Below are 11,128 nucleotides of genomic sequence, written 5' to 3'. Positions count from 1 at the left end.
TATCGGACTCTACAAAAGGGGAAAGATTAGAGTCTAGGTTATCATAAGATAGGAATATTTCCTTCATGCCAAAGAATTGTATTAAGTCGTACTCGAGTAGGATTCGTTTTTAGGCTCCGGGTATAAATACCAAACCCTAGCTATTGTAAGGGAACAATCAATCAAATACAAAGTCAATTACTTTTTTGGCTCCGGCCACCCCTTGGGAGTAGGAGTAGAGTAGATCTCGGTGAGATCTTCAGCGAGTGTGGCTGCATCGATCCGGTTGACCTCCACTGCTTGTCTATAAGTACAGTCATGGTTTATACCTCTGTTCATATGGCTACATCGATCCGGTCGACCCCCACTGCGACTCTGGTATAGGCTAGTTATCGATTCTTTTCTAATTCAAGTATGGCCTGTGTGATTTTGCCTCACACCCCACTGCTTGAATTAGATCAAGGTCAAGTTATCGGGTCTACCTTAGTATGGCAGTCTTTGGTAGATTCATTAAGTTACTAATATTGCTTATTGCTTTCATTGTTTATCTAATTACAGCAATATCACTCTGCCCGATTGAGATTGATCTAGATCGGCCTTATATCTTGTTCAACTCATCATTTGCTAATCTAAAACTGATCTAATCTACATCTTAAGCGATGAGTTATGTTTTTTATCGGCTGTTTTGCGTCAATCTTAATCATGCATAGCGTGCGGTTAAGGCATGTCCGATCTTGAGTAGATCTATTAGTTAATGAAAACCATTCCATGGCCTGTCATCATGGCCTGTGGGATATTACCTCTCACCCTACTATTGGCATTGTGGAGTGGGGATCGTTAATTAGTAGACCTATTTCTGAGAAGGCATGACCTTAACTGTGCGCTATGTCTGAATCGGCTGTTTAGCTGATATCGAATGCTTTCACGAATAGTTCACATTATGAGATCATTGAAGTAGAGATAAGTTAAAAGATATGTTAGCCCCATGATCTTGTTATGGTATTACGACCTACATGATTCTGCCTCATGTCCCACTGATATTAGTAATAAGGTAGGGTCGTCGAGTCTATTGTTGTTTCTACGGCCTGCATGATTCTGCCTCATACCCCACTAGTCATGGCGATAGATGAGATCTAACATGTTCATTAGATTTACCTTTATTAAATGGTTAAGAGGTGTTGAGTTGTTTCTTTAAAATAAAAGGAGTTCAGTTACTTGTAATCACTGGCTCAGTATAAACCAATCATCATTGATATCTTATTGCCATTGATTAATATTTGCTTAAATAACATTTATCCTGAATGATAACTGATCCTTCTTATACAACCCCATGAGCTTTAATCGATTCATTCTTGTAAACATGCTGGGATCAGCTATTTAGTCGATTTCCTCTCATATTGGCTCTTAGAGCTGCACATTCAGAACTGTCTGGCAACACCGGCACGTTCCGCCCTTAATTATTGATAAACTTTCTCTCCTTGTCAATTGTAGAGTCAAATTAACTGGCACGTCTCGAAAGGATTGCGCAGGATCGACCACCCTTGAGCTGAAGCCAGGCGGATCTGCTCCATTGAGCGGACCCTTCTGGCTTGCTACGTGTGTCCTTGGCAAATTCTGTGTCGACACCTACCAAGACTGATTTGGCATGAAATCCATTTCAAACTCTTTGATCTCACAATTCTCATTCTTTTGATAGCAATGCTTATGGACAAAATCTCAATATTGCCAATTTGATCAAGCGTTCAAACAACAAATAGTCAATATTTTGACAAGAAGGTAAAATAAGCATGAACAAGGATATCTTTCTAAAATAAGCAACATGCATCTAAAATCATACTAGTAAGGTATGCCATGAAAATGCACAAACACTTTTTCATACCACCAGTTGGAGTGAAATGGTGATCCAATATATATATATATATCCCATTTGAAGATCAATAAGTATGATATATACATAATAAAATCCTTGAATCACCACTTCTTTATGGCCTAGATGCTTTCAGTTTTGGCCAATTCATCAAGCAACAAAATATTTGGATTTTGTCACTTTTGCTTGAGCTAGAACACTTTCATGAGGTTCCAATCACACATATTACTCATAATATGCATCAAATTCAGTTTGAACCTTCTTCAAGCTTTATCTTGTCGAAGTTGAACTTGTTGCATATAGTCATGATAAATCACTAGAAATGACTTGCTCATGAAACATCACATAGAGTAGCATTGGCTCAAGATATGAACTATGTCATCTTAAACTTGGCTTCATGTATATGAAAAAGTTGTAAATCAATAAACCAAGTTTCCAATGCCACCATGGTACCTACTAAATCATTCAATTGCTTGATGGCACCCAATCGATGTTGGGTCCTCTCATGTTAGTCATTACATGCTTGGGCACCCAAATGGCCTTTGCATGCACAAGAGAATGATTAGCAATTGTAGCCTTCATGGTACCATTGCTGTCCTTCCTAATCAAATAATTTTCATGAATTGAACTTGACTTAGGATTGTTACCTTTGGGACTACCTTTTACAAAGTGTCCCTTATTATAACATTGATAGTACTCATCGGAGGAGAAATCTTGGTTCAAATTTCTTCTTCTTCCTCCTCTTCTTACTTTCTTCTTTCCCAAGTTGTTATCAACCTTATGGTTGATATTTGATTGCATTTGGGAATTCTTCGACTCATCTTCACTTGAATTTTGTGGCTTCATTTTCTTCTTGTTGGGACAACTCATGGCTAAGTGACCCATCTTGTGGCACTTGAAGCACAAGTAGTGTGAAAGCTTTTCATCTTCTACTCTTCTCATCTCTTTCTCATACTTCTTCTTGCCACATCTTTTTCCTTTGATATTTGTGTTGTTGTAGACTGCCATTCATATTGCCAAATTTCTTGTGGCTCTTCAATAATTGCTCATGTGTGGCATTTGAAAATCCATGCCTATCCACCCTTTTACTTAAGTTTTTCTCTTCATCATTTGGCTCATTGTTTTCTTATACATGGTTAGTCTCATGATACATAGAAGAAGAAGTATCCAAATATGAACAACAAGGTATTTCTAAGAAATCTTCATGAGAGGTGGATACATTCCTTTTTCCTACAACACAAGGGTTAGCCACATATTGCAATTGACCATCCAACTCACATGATGAGCTTTCATTAATTTTAATTTCTTCTTTGGAAATGCTCTTAGTGCGAGAAGCATGTTCTTTTCGAGTTTCTTATGTTTTAGGCAAAGAACCTCATGAGTCAATTGTAACTCCTCATGCATACAAACAAGCATGTCAAGTAAACGCTCATAACGATCATATGATTTCTTTAGAATGAGATTTTCATTTTTCAAGTTTTTCTTTTTAGTCTTTACTTTTTCCAAATATAGTGACATATCCTTAACAAGATCTACAAGCTCATCATGTGTGTAAGTATGGTCAACTACATCACTATCATTGTTTACCTTTATGTTGCCATTAGACATGTGACAATGAGTTGATGTAGATGGGCTTGTAGAATCATCATTGTTGTCAAGTGAACTTGTAGTGGAGAGATCATCACAATCACTTGAACTCGGGATGGATCAATCATCAACAATATCAATCTCATTAGTAGGCTCAACAACACCAACATCACCAACAATGCAATCTTCCTTCTCATGGAGCTTGCCATCATCAACATCATTACTTGACCATGAGGTGGAGCAATCTTCCACAATCTCCAAGTTGTGATCACGCTCAACATCTTCATGTACACTCTCCTTGGGATCATCCTCCTTGACTTTGCCATCATCACATGTGGAGGAATGACCATAGAGTCAGTTGATTGCCTCCCACAAATCACCAGTTCCTTTGCAATCTACCCTATAAAAAATCTCCAAACTCAAAGCATCCATTATAAAGCAATAAGCATGTGCATCGAGTTCAAAGCAAGCCCTTTGAGCTTTGGGTAGATTTCTATGATCTAGCACATGAGAAATACCATTCATAACCATCCACTAAAACTTGGGTCCCTTTGTATGAAAATGATCAATCATGTGTTGTTTCCACTGTGCAAAGTTTGTGCCATAAAAATGTGTGAGTGACAACCTTCTATCCCACTAATCGTCATCCTCTTGGGTTGGTGAAGACCACAAATGAGAGACCTAGCTCTGATACCACTTGTAGGGTCAAGATGGCCGACTAGAGGGGGGTGAATAGTTGTTTCTAAAAAATAATCGCAAGAGCTACCAAAATTAATTGCAGAAGAGAAAATACAGTCTAGTCTCGACTGCAACCCTCTATCTAAATTTTCTAGCACCCTTATAAAAGATTGAACTAGAGATCAACTAAGGAACCAAGCTAGTGAGAGTTCTCCTAAACAATTCTAGTTGGCAAGTTCAAACAAGGTAAGCAACTAGTACAAGAGTAAGCACTCCGAAGCTCCTACACATACTAGTGATAAAAGCGGTAAACAATAAGCATTAGCTCAACAACACAAGCACAATGTATATTGCAATGAAGTAAACTTGTGTTGAGATAAGAAAACCACAATGTAGAGGATGACACACGATGTTTTTTACGTGGTTCGGTGACTTGCCGGTCACTTAGTCCACATTGAGGCGAGTTCTAGGATTGCTGCTCCTCTTGTTAGTTCCAAGCCCGCAAGCTTTGGACTACCTCACTAGGTAGGCTCCATGTGAGCACCAAACTTTGAGCTGACCAAATCAACAAGACACTCACACAAGCCTCGATTTTAGTAGAGATGCTCTTTGCCTTGCTCTGACGGGGATGAGCTCAATAGCCCCTCACAAAGCTAACTCCAGAGCACCGCACAATCCTTCTTGCGTTCTTCACAGAGACACAATCACCAAGACATCTAGGAACTGACAAGCTCCAAGAGTAACAAGCAACCACACCCGCATGACAACCACCTAGTGCCACAAGCAATCTCTCATGCAAAGATTTGCACTAGTGGAGCACAGCCACTCTCCAAATGTTGTCCTCAAGCAAAGAGTATGAGAGGAGGTGCTAGAAAGGTACTCTCCCAAAGAGTATGCTGTTAGAATAGCCAAGAGAACCCTCTCCAACCGGGCACCCCACAATATATAGAGCACCCAAAAAACTGATTCGACACTCCTGGATAGTCCATAGTTAAAGGCTTGGACTGTCCACCGCTGTCAGCAACTGGCCATTAGGTTTAAATTCTAGACCTATGGACTGTCCACCATAAGGGCCGCGGACTGTCCGCTGTAGTAACTCAGCTCCCTAGACAGAGTTTTTAGGGACTCTGCTCATCACCAAAAAAGACCAGCGGACTGTCCGCCGCTAGGGCATGGAATGTCCACCGCTGATCACCAATGGTGTGGACTGTCCGCCATTCATCAGTTAGTCGCCAATAGATTGTTTCCAATCTGTTCAGTTTCCTAGGAGTGGCCGGTGGACAGTCTGCCGCCAAAGGGGCAGACTGTCCGTGGCTTCCTAGAAACCACTTCAGGCGCATCGCCTCCTCTGTTTTGGATGACCACTCCACACCTCAAATAGAGAGTTCCAAGACAGTTCAAAGTTAGTACTAGCACTCTCAAAAACCTTTTCAATGAAAGCCAGCACCAAGAAATGATCTCCCGCAAGACGATCATTTAACTCGCCATCGGTTAGCTTTTAACCAAAACTTTCACAAAGGTTTTTAACTTTTCTGACACTCACCACTAATCATATCTCAACATTAGAGCTCACAAGTGGCACTACATAACCGTAATGCAAAGCACATCAAGCAGAAAATTCATTTAAACCATAAAAAATATGAAAACACGATAGAAAAATCTAAAGCCATAATTATTACATAATAGGTCTAATACATCACGATATCAAGCTGGAACAGCAATGAACTTCTTCTTGACGTATGTCCTTTGGTTATGATCGCACTGTAAGCATGAAGTGTCCTCATTATTTAGCAGGATGCTTGGGTCACTATTCACTATGAAGGGCAGAATTCCATAATTCTTTTCATAATCTTCTAACATGTCAGACATGTCCTTGATTCCCATGATGTTTATTTTCCCTAAGAGAACTATGTGGCGCTTTGGCTCATTGTCTGAGTCGTTGTTGTTTTACCCTTTCTTTGGTTTGGTAGACATGTCCTTCATATATAACATCTGATTCACATCCTTGGCTAAGACGAATGGTTCGTCTCTATACCCAAGTATGTTGAGGTCCACTATTGTCATTTCGTACTGATGGTCCACTGTTACCCCACCTCTGGTCACCTTCACCCATTGGCATCGAAACAAAGCGACCTTAAAAGAAGGTCTATAGTCTAGTTCTCATATCTCCTCTATGTGGCCATAATATGTTTCCTTATTCCTATTTGGGTCTGTGGCATCTATGCGGAACCACTATTTTGGTTGGTGCTCCTTTTATCTTGAGCTATCGTGTAAAATGTATTACCATTTATCTTGTACACTTTGAATGTCAGGATATGCCAAGATGGCTCCCTTGACAACAAGTATAGTTGCTCATCAAGACTCCTGTCACCCTGACATTGTTTTCGCAACCAATCGCCGAAAGTTTCCTTGTGCCGATGCATAATCCAGGCTTCAATCTTCCCTAGGAATTCAGATTGTATAATGTCCTTATGTACGTCAATATACGAATCCACCAAGAAGGAGTTTTGCAGAACTGTGTAGTGTGCTTTACGGAAATAATCATCCTCCTTGCCAATACATGCCTTCTTCGCTAGTGTTCCCTTTCCACATAGTCTCCCCTCATGCCATGATTTAGGAACACCAATCGGGTTGAGGTTAGGAATAAAATCAACACAGAACTCAATGACCTCCTCTGTTTCGTAGCCCTTGGCGATGCTTCCTTCTGGCCGAGCATGCTTATGAACATATTTCTTTAGGACTCCCACGAACCTCTCAAAGGGGAACATGTTGTGTAGGAATATAGGACCAAGAATACTAATCTCTTTGACTAAGTGAACTAGGAGGTGTGTCATAATATTAAAGAAGGATGGCAGGAACACGAACTCAAAGCTAACAAGACATTGGACCACATCATTCTATAGCTTTGCGAGATGCACTAGATTGATTGTCTTCTGAGAAATTGCGTTGAGGAATGCACATAGTTTCACGGTGGCTAATCGTACATTTGGAGTTAGAATCCCTCTCAATGTAACCGGAAGCAATTACGTCATAAGGACGTGGCAGTCATGAGACTTTAAGTTTAGGAATTTCTTCTCTGTCACATTTATTATCCCCTTGACATTCAAGGAGAAGCCAGATGGGACCTTGATGCTGCTTAGGCATTCAAACATGCTTTCCTTCTCTTCTTTGCTAAGAGTGTAGCTGGCAGGACTTAAGTAATGGCGTCCATCATTTTCCTTCTCTAGGTGTAGGTTGTCTCATTCTTTCAAACACTGTAGGTCCTATCTTGCTTCCAGTGTGTCTTTAGGCTTCCCATACACACCCATGAAGCCTAGCAAGTTCACACAAAGATTCTTCGTCAGGTGCATCACGTCGATCGTGCTGCGGACCTCTAGGACTTGCCAATAGGGTAGCTCCCAAAATATGGACTTGTTCTTCCACATGGGTGCATGTCCGTTAGCATCATTCAGAATAGGTTGGCTACCAGGTCCCTGCCCAAAGGCTACTTATACATCCTTGACCATATTGAATACATCCTCACCACTATGATTGTTAGGCTTTGTTCGATGCTCTGCCTTACCTTTAAAATGCTTGCCTTTCTTTTTTAGGGCGTGATTCAATGGAAGAAATTGACGATGGCTAATGTACATGACCTTTCGACACTTTTTCAAATATATACTTTCCATGTCATCAAAACAGTGTGTGCATGCATTATATCCCTTGTTTAATTGTCCTGGAAGATTACTAAGAGCTGGCCAATCATTGATTATTACGAACAACAATGCTCGTAGGTCAAAGTGTTCCTGTTTGTGCTCATCCCACACACGTATGCCTATTCTGTTCTGCAAAAGTAGAAGTTCTTCAAGTAATGGCCTCAAGTACACATCAATGCCGTTGTTAGGTTGCTTCGGGCCTTGGATGAGCACTGGCATCATAATGAACTTCAACTTCATGCACAACCATGGAGGAATGTTGTAGATACATAGAGTAACAGGCCAAGTGTTATGACTGCTTCTCTGCTCCCCAAAAGGATTCATGCTGTCTGTACTTAAAGCAAACCTTAAGTTTCTTGCATCATCTACAAACTTTGGGAATTCTTTGTTGATTGCTCTCCGCTAGGACCCATCAGTGGGGTGTTTCAACATATCATCTACCTTATAGTCTTCTTTGTGCCATCACAGAAACTTTGCATGCTCTTTGTTTCTGAGCAAACATTGCAAGGGTGGTATTATAGGAGCATACCACATCACCTTGGCAGGGATTCTCTTCATGGGACATTGTTCGTCGCCCTCAACATCGCCAGGGTCATCTTGCCTAATCTTATACCATGATGCATGGCATACCAGGCATGCATCCAAATTCTTGTACTCCTTACCGCGGTAGAGGATGCAGTCATTAGGACATGCATGTATCTTTTGGATTTCTAATCTCAGAGGGTAGACAACCAGTTTTGCTTTGTATGTTGTGGTGGACAATTCATTATCCTTTGGAAGGATCTTCTTTGTGATATTCAGTAACTCCCCAAATCCCTTACAGGATACACCATTCTTTGCCTTCCATTTTGGCAATTCCAGTGTGGTACCCAACTTTTTCTCACCCTCTTTGCAAGTCAGGTATAGCAATTTCTTGTGATTCTCTTTGTGCATCATGGATGGCCTGACCAAGGTCATCAACGGGCTCATCTTTTGCTGCTACCTCTTCTTCAGCTTCCCCTATTGCAGTATCATCAAAGGCATCATATTCAGCAAACCCACAAATAGTGTTGTCATCATCCCCTTCTTCTTCTTCATCATCTTCCATTACAACCCTGCTTTCTCCATGCTTAGTCCAACAAATATAGTTTGGTATGAAACCTGACATAAACAGGTGTTCGTGAAGGGTCCTTGAGCAAGCATAATCCTTTACATTCTTACCTAGAACACATGGGTAGCACATGAAACCATTCTGTGTGTTTGCCTTGGCCACATTTAAGAAATCATGCACGCCCCTAATGAACTCTGGGGAGCGGTGGTCAGCATTGTACATCCATTGTCGGTTCATCTGCATTACATGACATGCACCATATCAAAAACTTTTAATAACCCATATTATACAACATGCATGATTAGTAGTTAATTAAAAGATCCAAAATATCCATCAATCAACATAATTAATTAATATCTTATACCACACAACTGTTTCACTCTCGAACATTACATGTAGACAATCCCAAATAGCACTAAACAAACTAAACCTACAATGCACTTCAACATAATAAGGATTTCATGACCAATTCTAACTAAACTAGATAGATCATTCTTCTGCTGGTTCACTGCCTCATCATACATAGGTGCACTCTCATCAGTCATCTCAGTCGCCATTGCAAGAGATTTTTGGATGTGCTCAACATTCTCTTCCTCCTAGTACCAACCATTACATGATCCAGTGTCATCCCACCAAAATTACAACACTAAATCAAGAACTTTAATCAAAATCATCATGAAAATGACTACAAACGATAACAAAACATGACAAAAAATGACTCACATTGTGATCCGAACACATGTAGAAGATGTGCCCTCGGTTGGGACCCTTCTTCTTCACCCTATACTCCAACACAGTCTTCTGCCCACACTTGCCGCACATAATGAGAGGGAGGTCTGGCCTTAGTCGATTAGGGACCCCATGCGAGGCCGAGGACCCGGAAGCAGTGGCCATCCACGACTCGATCTCTATACTCATTTTCATCAACTACTATAAATTTCTCATTTTGTGAACCATGAAATTTAATGAGCTATACATTAGAAAGAAAGGTGGACACTCGTTTAATTTTGATCAACTACTTTAAGCTTTCTTCTACATTTGCAAACTATCAAGTGAGTTTGAGCTCAGATGGTGTTTAAATCCAAAAAAATCAACCATTCTTTCTAATGTAAAAAACCTTAAATTTCTCTATTTCTAAACCATGAAATGAGGCAATGAAAGGTGCATATTAGTTTTGATGAACTACTATAAGCTTCCTTCATCTTCATATTCAAACTATCAAGTGATTTCGAGCTCAAATGGTATATAAATCAAAAAAATCCATCATTATTCTCAATCTAGAAAACCATAAATTTCTCTATTTCTAGACCACGAAATAAGCCATGCTAGTGATGAAACGTGAGAGGATGAAGTTGCTAACCTTTAGAACCAAAGAATGGATGGAGGAATGAAGTCTTCACCAATCCCGCAACCATGAACTCCTTCCACGAGCAAGAACAGAGAGCAGGCAGAGAGCTTGAAATGGCTCGGGCTGCGGAGGAAGAAGGAGAAAGTATATAGCCTGGGACATGTAGTCTCGGTTTGTGGTTTAAACACAGACTATTAGTGGAATTCTAGTCCCGGTTGGAGCCACCGACAGGAATTAAATATTTAGTTACGGCTGATAACTCCAATCAGGACTAGAGGATGACCTTTAGTCCCGGTTGGAGCCACCAACCGGGACTAACGGTCCTCTCCTGCAAAAGCCTACTACTCTAGCCATTAGGTAGGGGGCTTTAGTCCCGGTTGGTGGCTCCAACCGAGACTATTCCTCTCTTTATATTAGTCCCAGGCCCAAATATGATCAGGCCTAAAGCCAAAAAACGATGCAAACCAAAAGTCTGTTCTCTACTAGTGTGTCGTGAGCCCTGCCGGAAGGAAGTGAGGGGAGGTGCCACCAGAGGAAGAGGTTGCGTCCACGGGAGGAATTAGGCTGCGGCCGTCGGAGGAAGAGGTCACGACCACCGGATCTCGCCCTCTCCATCGTGACCTTGGCCGAACCTCGGATGAGAGGCCGTGTGGCTGGAGTCGCGGGCGAGCTCCCGTCGGGCAGGGCCAGCCACGCCGGCGGCGAGCGCGGGCGAGGAGGAGGTCCGCCGGCGGCAAGTCTATGGGACGAAGAGAGGCGTTGGGTCGAGTAGCGCGAGAACAACCGTAGAAACAACCAAGTAGGGGCTGGCTCCAGAGCCCCCAAAAATGAGAGCCCGGGGAGGGATTTCAGGGCCCTCTCACATTTGAGGGCTGGAGTGAGTT

At 41.4% G+C, this 11,128-nt stretch overlaps 1 pseudogene; it reads right to left on the bottom strand.

The window, feature by feature from the left end:
* Positions 1 to 5,815: 5,815 nt before the first annotated feature.
* Positions 5,816 to 8,763, bottom strand: LOC136543989 (uncharacterized; annotated as a pseudogene).
* Between the last annotated feature and the right edge of the window lie 2,365 nt (positions 8,764 to 11,128).

This window comes from Miscanthus floridulus, chromosome 3 (assembly GCF_019320115.1).
Source record: "Miscanthus floridulus cultivar M001 chromosome 3, ASM1932011v1, whole genome shotgun sequence".
Classification (NCBI taxonomy): Eukaryota; Viridiplantae; Streptophyta; class Magnoliopsida; order Poales; family Poaceae; genus Miscanthus; species Miscanthus floridulus.
The sequence above is the reverse complement of the archived record's forward strand: the minus strand, read 5'-3'. Positions and strand labels throughout refer to the sequence as shown.